The sequence below is a fragment of the Erinaceus europaeus genome, chromosome 12 (genome assembly GCF_950295315.1).
Source record: "Erinaceus europaeus chromosome 12, mEriEur2.1, whole genome shotgun sequence".
Classification (NCBI taxonomy): Eukaryota; Metazoa; Chordata; class Mammalia; order Eulipotyphla; family Erinaceidae; genus Erinaceus; species Erinaceus europaeus.
In genome coordinates this window covers 32,732,829-32,746,792 of record NC_080173.1, presented here as the reverse complement: position 1 = coordinate 32,746,792, position 13,964 = coordinate 32,732,829, and the positions used below count along the sequence as shown (strand labels likewise).

The 13,964-nt window shown below is 45.6% G+C and overlaps 1 pseudogene across 1 annotated transcript; it reads right to left on the bottom strand.

Moving 5' to 3' along the window:
* Nucleotides 1-588: 588 nt before the first annotated feature.
* On the bottom strand, nucleotides 589-1,854 carry LOC103111837 (glyceraldehyde-3-phosphate dehydrogenase-like; annotated as a pseudogene). The gene has a single exon (XR_009552978.1). The product of XR_009552978.1 is annotated as a glyceraldehyde-3-phosphate dehydrogenase-like (transcript).
* Nucleotides 1,855-13,964: the final 12,110 nt, after the last annotated feature.

Sequence of the window (13,964 nt, the reverse complement as noted above, 5' to 3'; positions counted from 1 at the left end):
GGTGGTGGTGCATCTGGTTGAGCACATGTTACAATGCTCAAAGATTTGGATTTGAGCCCCCGGTCCCCACCTGCATGGGAAAAGTTTTGCAAGTGAAGAAGGGCCACAGGTGTCTCTCTGGCTCTCTAACTGCACCCTTCCCTCTCAGTTTCTGGCTGTCTATGCAATAAATAAAGAAATCTTTAAAAAAAATAAAGGCTACAAATTACTCTGTGTCAGTTCAGGACAAGATATTCTGCCAAATAAGTTGTGATGCCAACCTCTCCTGTTGTTTTCGCCGGGCTGGCTTCACGGGCGGGTAACAGATGACCAGAAACTCGTGGCTGAGCTGAGAACACAGCTTAATCTTTATTCACGAGCTGGCAAACAGTCCAAAAACCTAATCACCACACAATGTGCTCCTCCATCTTTCTCCTCCGGTGGCAGCGTCCGGAACCCAGGAAGTATATAGGATAGGGGACAGGGAGAAGAGAAAAGTGCTAGACTAGCAAGGGCTAAACCAAATCTCCCGGAGGTGGGGGGAGTGAGACCAAACCAATGTTACAGAAGAGATCCCAGAAGCAGAACCAGAAGCATACCAACAATTCCCCCTTTTTTTTTTTTCCAGGGTATCGTGCACTTTATTGATGTTACGTGATAATACAGGACTCTCTGAGCCCCTCCCCTCCTTCAGAGGGTCTGGGATGGAATCTGGAGGCCAGGAGATCCTTGGTGTTGGATGAGTGGGGAAGGACCCCCTCCCGCAAGCAAGGGCTGCTTTCCCTCCCCGGGGTGGCAGATCCATCCAGAGGGCTCACTCCTTTGAGGCCATGTAGGCCATCAGGTCCACTACATGGTTGCTGTAGCCAAACTCATTGTCATACCAGGAGATGAGCTTGACAAAGTGGTCGTTGAGGGCGATGCCCGCACCAGCGTCAAAGGTGGAGGAATGGGTGTCACTATTGAAGTCACAGGAGACGACCTGGTCCTCGGTGTAGCCTAGGATGCCCTTGAGGGGGCCATCAGAAGTCTGCTTCACCACCTTCTTGATTTCGTCATACTTGGCCGCTTTCTCCAGGCGGCAGGTCAGATCCATCAGAGACACGTTGGGAGTGGGCACAAGGAAGGCCATGCCAGTGAGCTTCCCATTGAGCTCAGGGATGACCTTGCCCACAGCCTTGGCGGTGCCGGTGGAGGCAGGGATGATGTTCTGGGCAGCCCCTCGGCCATCATGCCACATCTTCCCAGAGGGGCTGTCCATGGTCTTCTGGGTGGCAGTGATGGCATGGACTGTGGTCATGAGTCCCTCGACGATGCCAAAGTTGTCATGGATGACCTTGGAAAGTGGAGCCAGGCAGTTGGTGGTTCAGGAAGCGTTGCTGACAATCTTGAGGGAATTGTCATACTTCTCATGGTTCACACCCATCACAAACATGGGGGCATCGGCGGATGGGGCAGAGATGATCACCCGCTTGGCACTACCCTTCAGGTGAGCCCCAGCCTTCTCCATGGTTGTGAAGACCCCAGTAGACTCCAGGACATACTCAGCACCAGCATCATCCCACTTGATGTTGGTGGGGTCTCTCTCCTGGAAGATGGAGATGGGCTTTCCATTGATGACAAGCTTCCCGTTCTCTGCCTTGACACTGCCCTTGAACTTGCCGTGAGTGGAGTCATACTGGAACATGTAGACCATGTAGTTGAGGTTGATGAAGAGGTCATTGATGGCAATGATTTCCACTTTTCCAGAGTCAAATGCAACCCAGGTGACCAGGCGTCCGATGCGGCCAAATCCATTCACGCCGACCTTCACCATGGTGTCTCAGGAGGCTGGCGCTGCGAAGAGAGAAACAGCTTCCGAGGAGCAGGAGCACAGAGAGCCCCCCTTTTCTTTTTAACTAATTGACCCTAGTATCAGGAGTGTGGAGTGAACAGAAACCTATATCGTACAGGCATTTTTAAAAAAAGAAACTGGCACAAATATGGAGGAACAAGTAAGCGAGCAACAAGAACCGGTGTCATGCCAAGGGAAGGCCTGAGGGGGGCGTTTCTTGCCTATGTGGGCAAGGCTTATCAGCTAAAGAACATTTCCTGCCTCTGTGGGCTTCTCTTGCCTCTGGGGCATTTCTTGCCTCAACAGGCATTAGATATAAGGAAAGGGGAAGATGCTGGGAAATTGTGCAGATGCAGTCACATCTGCCATGTTGTGCCCTCAGGGTACTGTCGATTCCCCGCGATAGTTGGAGTGCTTTGGTTACTCCTCCCCCTTCCCATTCTCACGAGAGTTATTATCCTACCCTGGAGTGCTATGGTTACTCCTCCCCCTTCCCATTCTCACAAGACTTATTATCCTACCCTGGAGTGCTATGGTTACTCCTTCTCATTCTCGCGAGAGCTATTCCCATAAAAGCCCTCCTTCTTCTGCCCCTTTCTCTCTTGCCTGCCTTTCGCTTCGGTGATTAGACGCAGGGAAGGTTGCTGCGCGAGGCGGCCATTTTTTCTACCTCCACTTGGGCCAAACTGCTGTTCTCTCACCCAACTCTGAGGTGCCAGTGCAAATAAAGGATTGAGTTCCCTTTCTGTTCCAAACCTCCTTTTTCTGCGTGCCGCTGCCACAAGTGACACCTGGTGCCCAATGTGTCCCGAACTCATGCCCCGCAGGGTGGCCCAGCCTGAGGTCCGGAAAAGCCGCCCAGACACAGGTAAGTGGCAGCGGCCTGACTCTGCGGCCCCGCGTTTCCCCCCACCATGGGTTTCCTTCCATTTTACGAGGAGGCGTCCCAAACACTCTATTCTTTTCTCATGGGACAGGCTCTCTATCTTGGAGATGCTTTAATTGGAGCTGCACCGTGGGTTCTCTTGGCTATGTTTGCAACTTTCGGGACATGTATAAGGCGCCCTGCCAAAAGGTTAAGAGACATTGAGGCAGAGATATAAGAGTTAAAGGATATGCTCTCGGCACTTAAACACCCTAAGCCTTCTGCAGTTTGCCCCGAGACTTCTGTTTCGGCAGACACGTGGTTGGTTTCTACGGAAGCCACTTCTCCAGTGGCTTCCACTTCCATGACTCCTCCCCCCACTGATACCTCATAATTAAGAGACCTTAAGGCTGAGATACAAAAGTTAAAAGAGATGTTCTTGGCGCTTAAGCACCCTAATTCCTCTGCAGTTTGCCCCAAGAGTTCTGTTCCAGCAGACACCTGTTCAGTTTCTCCAGCAGCCACTTCCCCAGCAGCTTCCACTTCTGTGACTCCTTCCCCCACTGATACCTTGTCATCAAACCAAGTCCACACCTTCCTAGTAAATGTGGCCCCCAATAAACAAAACCCTAGGTGTGGCATCCATACTCCTCCAAATAATTCAGAGAACTCAGGCAGGCAGTGAAGGAGGACCGAATTCATGCCCCATGGACCAAGTCCATTTTACGAGGCTTTTTCCAGCACCTTAATACCCCCCAAGATTGGAGGGACTTAGCTCTTGCTGCACTCCCAGACTCCCTCTACCTGCAATGGGAGGCATGTTTTTGTGATGAATGTTCAAAACAATCCCAGAAAAATAGTCACAAAAAGCTAGAATGGAATTTTAATGCATTGTTTGGAGCGGGAGAGTTTGAAACTGGAATTCAGCAGGCAGAAGCCAAGTTTCCAACCAGTTATTCTGAACAGGTACGCATCTGCGCAAGCATGGGAGAGGTTAATCCCATCCACAGGAGAGGCCTCAATCCCCATTAACTCCCTTCACCAAGAAACCGATGAATCCCTAGCTAACTTTATTGCCAGGGTGCGGTCAAACTTAGAGAGAAAGATTTATAATCCTGAAGTCTGTGTTCTATTGTCTGGGATCGCATGATTCCAGAATTCCATCAGGCATGCCTCAGTCTTAAGCACCAACACCCAGATAATTGGATTTTAGCGACACAGGAACCTAGACCAGGCTTTTATGGGGCACCCATTATGACACAGGCTTAGGCAGTTACCCCACATAATCAAAATGGGGCCTGCTTTCAGTGCGGTCACCAAGGGCATTGGCGTAACCAATGTCCAGATAAGCCGTGACCCCGCCTCCAGTTAGGACAACCATGCCTCCAGTCAGGACAACCACGCCTCCAGTCAGGGCAACCCCACCTTCAGTCAGGGAGCCAGAGGCCACGAACACCTTGTCCAAGATGTCAGAAAGGTTTTCATTGGAGGAGAGATTGTTGGTCCAAGTAAAGATGGCACACCCCTGAATGGTACAAATTTGGGGCCTGATATTTTGTGGACCACTCCTGTTTTAGAACGAGGTCACCCTACAATGACAGTAAGGATTGGCAATATTCCTTTTAAATGTTTGATTGACACGGGGGCAGAAAAGATGATTTTAAGGGAAGCAGAGGTTCCCCAGAATTGGGAACTCCTCCCAGGACCCCGTTTACACGGAGTTGGAGGGTTGACCCAAGCCTTTCTCACAAGAGATTCGCTCATGTGGGAAGACCCTGAAGGGACTACTGGACACTTCTGCCCTTTGGTAGCTAATATTAGCACCAACCTACTGGGCAGGGATCTTATGGAATGTCTTGATGTTATGATATCCACAGATGCCTCTGCAGAGTGTAACACCCGCTCCTGTGAGACTAGATCTAATCAGCACCCCCAATACTAATTGCCACTGTTCATAACCAAAATCCCTGTTTAGACTGGCTTTCTAATGAGCCTGTCTGGGTGGAACAGTGGCCTTTGCCTAGGGATAAGCTAGAAATTTTAAAAGAGCTCGTCCGAGAGCAGTTGTCCTTGGGACACATTCGTCATTCCAGAAGCCCATGGAATACTCCTGTCTTTGTGATTAAAAAGCGCTCAGGAAAATGGCGCCTCCTCCAAGATCTCCATGCGGTAAATGCTGGGAAATTGTGCCAATGCACTCACATCTGCCATGTTGTCCCCTCAGGCTACTGCTAGTTCCCGCGAGAGTTGGGACATTCTCGGAGTGCCTGTTTAGCCATGTTGTGCCCTCAGGACATTGTCTATATCCCCGCAATATCTGGAGTGCTCTGGTTACTCCTCCCCCCTCCCATTCTCACGAGAGTGATCATCCTATCCTGGAGTGCTATGGTTACTCCTCCCCCTTCCCATTCTCGCGAAAGCTACTCCTATAAAAACCTTTCGTTTTCCGCACCTCAATCTCTTGCCAGCGCTCCACTCTGGTGTTCAGACGCAGGAAAGGTTACTGCGTGAGGCGGCCATTTTCTCTACCTCCACGTGGCCCAACCTGCTTCTCTAACACCCAACTCTGAGGTGCCAGCGCGAATAAAGATTTGTGTTTCCTCTTCGCTCTGGACCCTCTCTCTCTTCTCTGCGGCCTGCGCACTACAACATCTGGCTCTACAACAGGTAAATAAAACCATGCAGGTCTGGGGCTCCCCCCAAAGGGGTTTGCCTCTTGCTTCTGCAATTCCCATGGGAATTCCAATCATAGCTATTGATATACAAGATTGTTTTTTCTCTATTCCCTTGCATCCGCAAGATTGTAAACGTTTTGCCTTCTCTGTTCCTTCTATTAATAGCACCAGCCCTGCCAATAGATTTGAATGGGTGGTGCTGCCCCAGGGCATGGCCAATAGTCCTACAATTCGTCAAGAGGCTGTTAAATCTGCCCCTTTTCCATATATTCATAAGGGCCTTAATGTTTTTCACTACATGGATGATGTCTTAATATGGGGAGAATTAGATACAGATCTCTGTGCCCTACGTGATTTTCTGATTCCTGCCTTAAAGAAAAGTGGCCTTAATGTAGCTCCTGAGAAAATACAGCTAATTCCTCCAATATCTTTCTTAGGTTCAGAGATTTCTCTAACGCAAATTCGTCTCTTAAAACCTAGTGTTAATTTTCCTTCTAACCTTACTCTTGCTTCTTTACAAAGTTTTCTTGGAAATTTAAATTGGCTTAGGCAGTATCTCTATCTGCCTACTAGCTGCCTCCAACCACTGTTTGACCTGTTAAAAGGAAACAAGCAGCCCTCTTCAAAATGTATGTTAACTCTCGAGGCCTCCTTGGCACTGGAAAGGGTTAACCAGGCCCTCCAGGACATGCACCTTGTTCGATTCTCCCCCTCCTCTTCAGTAAACCTTCTAATCTTTAACTCCACCCCACAGTAGTGGGGGCACTGTGGCAGAACCATGGGGTTCTCGAGTGGCTTCACACACCAGTAGGCGGAGCTCCAAGACTCCTCACTGAGATAGATGCATTAGCATTCATGGTTCGCCAAGGAAGAAATAGGTCTGTGCAGGTCTTAGGGAAAGAACTGGATTTAATTATTCTTCCCTTTACTCTCACAGATACTGAGTGGCTCATACGCCATCATTCCTGTTTTGCCATAAGCTTCATGGGGTTTCCAGGACAAATAGATAACCATTTTCCTTCTAATAATTGATAGCTTCTTTACCTCTTTTGCCTCTACTAGTACCTAAACTTTTCTCACGAGATCCCATCCCCTCTGCTCCTACAGTCTTCACTGATGGTGGAAAAAAGGGAGCTGCTGCCCTTATATATTACCCAGACAAACAATCCCCTAAACCTCTCTTTACTGAGCTTCCTGATAATTCCCCTCAATACAAAGAACTTTATGCTGTTTTCCTTGCATTAAAAGCTGTACTAGAATCCTTCAACCTTTTTTTCTGACAGTGTGTACACTGTTAACTTACTTCCATGGCTTGTTCATTCTTATGTGAGAATTGATGACAACCCATTTTCCCCTCTCTTGATTCAAATCGCCTCTACGCTCTGTTCTCGAACCCAACCACTGTATATTCAACACCTTCGTTCCCACAGCCCTCTTCCTGGTTCCCTGTCTGAAAGGAATGCTGCAGCTGACCACCTTGCCTCCACAGGAACTATCCTAGTCTCTGTCTCTGATCCTGCTGATTTTCATTCCCTAACCCATGTTAATCTTAAAGGTCTTTGAGCTCAATTTCCTGATGTTTCTTTGCTACAGTTGAAACATATCCTTGCTACATATTCTTCCTGTGCAAGTCTCATAAAAACACCTGCTATTCAATCTCTTGGGGTTAACCCCCGAGGCTTAACAGCCAATGCTCTTTGGCAAATCGATGTCACTCACATACCAAACAAAAATATGTGTTTGTCTCAATTGATACCTTTTCTAAATTTGTGGGTGACAGCTCAGACCAGAGAAAGCTCTAAATAGCTTATAAGCCATATGCTCTCCTGTTTTGTTGTAATGGGCTTACCTCTTCAACTGAAAACTGACCGTGGACCAGCGTTTACCAGCAAACAATTTAAAGATTTTTGTTCCATCTGGCACATTACTCATACCACAGGCATTCCCTATAATCCACAGGGATAAGGCATTGTCGAGGGGGCCCATCAAACCCTTAAGGCTTAATTAAACAAAGATAAAGGAGGAATGTACCCCCCCAATATCCAGCTAGCAAAAGCCTTAACTACATTAAATCTCTTTAATATTTACAATAACTCAGACTTACCTCCTATTATTCTTCACTGGCCAACACCATCTACCCTCCCAGCTATTAAGGTCAAATGGAAAGACCCACTTGATAAAATTTGGAAAGGGCCTGACCCCCTATTGACCATTGGGAGGGTTTTCACATGTGTTTTCCCACAGAACTACTCCAAACCTGTCTGGATTCCTGCCCGCCATGTCCGACAGTACCCACATGATGGCACTGCTATCCCTGAAGAACAAGAAATACTACAAGAGGACTAGATGCAGGATATATCCCAGGATCCATAATACGACATGGCGGAATCTGGAAAATCTGGCTCACAGAGCCCTCTCTCCTACCCCTTCTCTGGATGTCTTATGTTATGACTGGCTAGTTGTGTTTTGTGAGTGAGTGTGTTGAATGACTAAAATTTTTGTATGACCCATCTGCTCAGAGTACTCTAAAACTTAATTGACTTTATATAAAAATGCTGGACGCAGCCAAGGTTTCTGGAGATGTCCAGAAACATTCCAAAATTTTTTTTTTCTCTCTTTTGATTTTTATATATAAGTCTTGATATATATATATATATATATATATATATATATATATATATGTATATATATGTGCTTAGTCTTAAACTGTGTGAGTAAAGACGGATCTAAATTTGTTTTTAAAATGATATGTTTTCATAACAAAAGTTTTTCTCCTCCAGTGTGTTATAACTAAATGTTTATGGGTATGTTTCAAGTTTGGTAAACATTAACTTAACGGTTAAAAGTGTAACCTTGAGGGAGTCGGGCTGTAGCACAGCGGGTTAAGTGCAGGTGGCACAAAGCACAAGGACCGGCATAAGGATCCTGATTCAAGCCCCGGCTCCCCACCTGCAGGGGAGTCGCTTCACAGGCGGTGAAGCAGGTCTGCAGGTGTCTATCTTTCTCTCCTCCTCTCTGTCTTCCCCTCCTCTCTCCATTTCTCTCTGTCCTATCCAACAATGACAACAACAATAACTACAACAATAAAACAACAAGGGCAACAAAGGGAATAAATAAAATAAATATTAAAAAATAAATAAATAAAATAAAATAAAAAGTAAATAAAAAATAAAGTGTAACCTTGAAGCTACATTACTACCAGGCAAGGTAAAATTAATTTTCTAAAAGTAACTAACTATTTAAGGTAAAGTCTAAATATTTAATGTGACAATAAATCCCCAAAACTAAAATACAAATTCTCTATACAGGGCACTTTTGGAGGGTCCCCAAAAGTGCCCTGTAAGCTATCTTGTGGAAATTACTCCACAACAGATCTGGCATCAATCTGGCACTGTAAATGTTAAAACCATTTTCACTAACATGCGTTAACTCTCTAAGTAACCTGAGTCTGTTTACAGTCCAAAGTAAAAATAGTTAAAAAATCAAAATATATATTTTAACTAAAATTGGTCTGAAGATCCTGCTGTAGAGACTGCAACAAGAGGTCACATTAGATGACCTTTAAACAAAATCATAAAGATACTTAAACCAATTATAATCATCAAGCTATCAATTATAATAAACCTCTAACTTGTTACAAGTTTTTTTTTTCCTTCACAAGTAAGTGATTACAGCTATCAAGCCTTCACATGAAGAATCATCTGTTCATATGGTAAGGTATTAAACTATAAAAAGTTCCTCCATATACAACTTACGTGAATTAACAACATTCACATATTCTTCTATACTTAACTGATGTATCTCGTCTTGCCACTATAGGCCTGCCTTTGTCAGCCAACAATTTAAAGATATTTCCCTCTATAACATCACCCATGCCACGGACATCTCTTACTACCCCCAAAGACAAATGGCTGTTGAGAAGACCCACCAAATGCCTAGGCTCAATTAAGTAAATAATAATAATAAATAAATAAATAGGGAAGATACATCGCCCAATACTCAGTTGGCTAAGGCACCAAACTTCTATTTCTATAATAAATTCAAATCAGATGCCCTGCTAACCATGAGAAGCAGATTGTTTGTGTTTCTTTCACAGGAATCCCGGGAAAAACCATCTGGACCCCTGCACACTCTGACATCACCCACTAGATGGCACGACTACAGTGGCACACCCCCTGAAACCTTAGATGTCACCTGATGTGATCTAAAGAACCTGATTCACAGACTCCAAGGACAGACCTTTCTTACTGCCTGTCTGTCCTTCCTGCTTCTGCTTTGCCTGTCATGTTTTGGCGGTTCCTGCTCACTCTCCATAGAAAAGCGGAATTCCAGCAGCTGACCTTCTTCATGCAGCATTTCATCCCCTGCCATTTCTCACCCTAGTCGCCTACTTTGGAATGACACTTCTATTGGACTTGCTGGTTTACCCTTTGGACACTTTACACAATTTTTACAGCAGCTTCCTTCCCTTCATGCTGCTGGCTTTTCAAAGACTGACCCTGAGTAGTTCATAGACTTTGCAGACTGTTGCCTTGAGGACTATATGATGCCAAGTAGCCTCTCTGCTTGGCAGGCCATGCCCTCCCACCTACAGGTCCTGCCCTTTGAGGCAGGAAATGCCCCCTCATTACGAACCCTTGCCCCCCCCAGAGACAGGGAACTTTCCTTTGCATACCAAGCCTTCCCTTGACATCACACTGGCTCTTACTGCTCCCCTACTTGTCCCTCCCTGTTTTGTTTTATCATTCAGGTTTATGCCCAAAAGGTTTCTGCTCACCCCCACACTACTATTCCTCTGTCACAGATGGAGTCTTTTACAGACATTGACCCATCCTAATGCGGTGACTAGATAGAAAGATAGGGAAAGGTGTAGAAATATTGTGAGGAGATGGTGGAGCCTGGCAGAGCTTAACCTATGAGATGAGTCCCTCCAGGTAAGTCTCTCTCTCTACAGAGGGGTTGAGCACAGGGGGGACACATAATCTCACAAGGTTAGCGGCCATGTAAGTCTTTTTATCTCCTCACTGCTCAAGTCATTGTTCTGCTCTTTATGCTACCCAGAGCTCAGTTCCTTTCACCACAACTGCAGTGATCTGAGTGCACCTTCCCAAACTGACTGTTCCAGACAGCCTGGTTCCCTTCATTGTCCCTGTCAGTGACAAGGCTGCCCTCCTTTTGAGTGTCTGTTGGAGCAAGAGTTTTCAAGAACATCCCCCTGAAAGGCTCTGAACAGCCAGTCATAAGAATTATGGAATGGGTCAGTTCAGAACAGCTTCCTGTCCCTGCATCTTGGAGGAGCATCAAACATCTCAGCAACCTTCTTAAACAGATGAAACTCGTTTTCAGGATCAAATGACAGCTTCAGGGAGCAGCTTGAGAAAAAAAAGATTTTGTAGGCATACCTCAAGGATAGTTTGGACTTCCTGGGGATATGAAGGGAAGGTATACCAAGGGGAAGGTAAAATAGTGTGGGTGTGTGTGAGAGGTTTCATGGAGGCTAGAGCCACCTAGAGAAAGAACAGGCTTTGGTAGAAAAAGAATTTCAAGTGGGAAAAGCAGCTGAGACAGAACTGGTTTTAGACCCTTGGACTGTGCAGTCTGTCCCATTGCAGGGTGGACCCAACAGGCTGGCTTCAGTAAAAAAAAGGGATTTATCAGGAGGACTCAACTGAGGCACTATTTTTTTCTTTTTGCCTCCAGGGTTATTACTGGGGCTCAGTGCCTGCACCATGAATCCACTGCTCCTGGAGGCCATTCCCCCCCCCTTTGTTGCCCTTGTTGTTATAGCCTTGTTGTGGTTATTATTGTTGTTGTTGATGTAGTTCCTTGTTGGATAGGACAGAGAGAAATGGAGAGAAGAGGATAAGACAGAGAGGGGAAAAGAAAGATAGACACCTGCAGACCTGCTTCACCACCTGTGAAGCGACTCCCCTGAAGGTGGGGAGCCGGGGGTTCCAACCAGGGTCCTCAATGCTGGTCCTTGTGCTTTGTGCCACGTGCGCTTAACCTGTTGTGTTACAGCCTGACCCCCAATTGAGGCACTTCTAGGTAGCCTCTCTGTGCCCCTCCCAAAGAGCCTCCCTGAACTTTGCCTAGGACTTCCTTTGCCCCAAAATCATTTTTCTATTCTTTCTCCCTCCCTCTCCTCTCTCCCTCTTCCTCCCCTCCTTCTCTCTCTCTCTCTCTTCCTCCTCCCCTCCCTCACTCCCTCCCTCCTCCTTCTTCATCTTCCATCAGTTATCACTTGAGGGCTTAGTGTTTGCACAAGGCAGCCATTTTTTTCCTTTATTTTTTCCCCTTTTCCTTTGTATTCTGATAGGATAAAGAAAAATTGAAGAGGGGAGCACTTGCACATGGTAGCATGAGTGCTTAACTGGGTGCACCACTGCCAAACCCCCAAATCCTTGCTTTTTCTTTATCTCTCTTTTTTTTCATAGTACATTCTTTAATCTGTATGGTTTATATACAAAATATCTCTACTTCTTTTAAAAAGCTGTATGGTATAAAACATACTTCTGGGCAATGAATATTACAACATATAACCTATATAGATAAATTGAACAGAAGTGAAGAGAAGCACATACTTTTCAACAATCTAAGAATGTAGCACAGCAGAATGACCAGATGGTGGTGCACCTGGCTAAGTGCACACATTACAGTATGCGAAGACCTGGGTTCAAGTCCCCTGTCCCCACCTGCAAGGAGACAGCTTTGTGAGTGGTGAAGCAGAGCTGCAGGTGTCTGTCTATATCACTACCTTCCCTCTCAATTTCTGGCTGTCTCTTTCCAATAGATAAATAAAGATAATGAATATTTATTTTATTCTGAGAGGAGAGAGAGAGATAAATAAAAACAATTTTTTTCTTTTTAAGGCCTGATGGTCAGATGCCTGCAGGACCTGAGATTCTAGTTGTTAGAGGGCCACTGGGTGGGTGAGTGAAGCAGATTCAACTTCCTGTCTGGGAGCTGCCATGTCTGGGAGCTGCCACTTAGCATCTAGCGGTGCTAATATCCACTGCTGCTGACAGCAAGGCTTGTCAGCAGCCAAGGGCCATCTGTGGGCTGACATTTGAGCTCCCTGACAGCAATTCGAAGCTCTGCTGGGCCTCTCTCCTTCCTCCTCACTCAGGCAGCTGCAGACAGCTTGTGACCACTCCCAGGTCCCTGTCTACTGAGGGAGAGGAAAGCCATAGAAAGGGGCTGAAGGTGATAGGGTGTCTAGAGTCCCAGCTGCCCAAGATCAATGCACTGTTATACCTGTGGCCCCCACCCAAAATGCCACAGAGCAATACTTTGGGTCCCCTGTTCAGAGGGGGCATGTCTGTTGTCTGGTTACCCAGAGCTTAGTTACCCAGGTCAGCACTCAGATTTCATCAAAGGATCCAAAGAAGAGACAGGGTGAATTGTTTCCTGTTGGGTCACACCTTTGTTTCTCAAGGGAGGAGGGCATCTTCCTGAATATGTTTTGCTGCCTCTGATCCTGTGTCAAATCTTACTGGCTTGATGAGTGAGGGAGGGCATTCCCTGAGTTCCAGCTGTGGGGTGCAGGCATGCAGGGGTAAAAAAAAAAAAGATAATGAATAAAATGAATATAATGAAACCATTGATTAACGGTCTTTTGGGGGGGAAAGTATGTATCACAGCATTAATAGTATGGAGAATATTTAGTTTCATTTTTTTAATTTAAAATTTGTATGGTTGTTCTCTACTGAGAAGCTTGAGTGGAAAGAAGGCAATCAGGTTACCACCAAAAGAAACCTGTCTGGCATGTTTTTGTTTCTTCTCTAATGAAGTGAGAGGATTATTGCAGACTAAGCTTAGAGAATCAAGAAGATGACATTCCACAGTCCAAGTACTTTCCATGCCAGGAATCAACTTGCATGGTTTCTCTTCCCTGTTAAACACGAGCTCTTTGCTTCCAGGTACCCAAACGCCTCCTCCATGTTATCTCCTACAGTCCCTTGTGAAGATTCTGAACTCAGTCTCTGAGTATTTACTGCAGCCTTTAATCACCAAAACACTTGTCCAAATCCATACTAGGAAACTTAAAGAGAGTCCGGAGCAAAACATGGGAAGAGGGATAATGATCAAAATCCTCTCCAGTTCCTGGGGGGTATTATCACAAGGAGAAGCATGGACCTTTTGCTTGGTTTTTCTGAAACCCTTGGCTAAACTCCTTAGTTAATTCAGCATGTGTATACTTCTTTTTCTTTGTAAGTTTTTTATTTGGTATGACTTTATTTTATTTATTTGTTCTGTGTCAGGGATTCCACCGTTCCTGGCTGACTCCTTGTTTCTTTGTTTTTGTTTTTCCCTTTTTAAAAAATTTCTATTTATTATCTTTAGGTATTTATTGGATAGAGATAGCCAGAAATCAAGAGGCATGGGTTGGGAAGAGAGGAAGAGAGGCAGAGAGAAATCTGCAGCACTGCTCCACCACTCGTGAAGCTTGCCCCCTGCAGGTGGGGACCAGGGTTTTGAACCTGGGTCCTTGTGCATTGTAACATGTGTGCTCAATCAAGTGCACCACCACCCAGCCTCTAATTTTTTAAATGTATTTATTTATTCCCATTTTATTGCCCTTGTTTTATTGTTATAGTTATTAATGTTG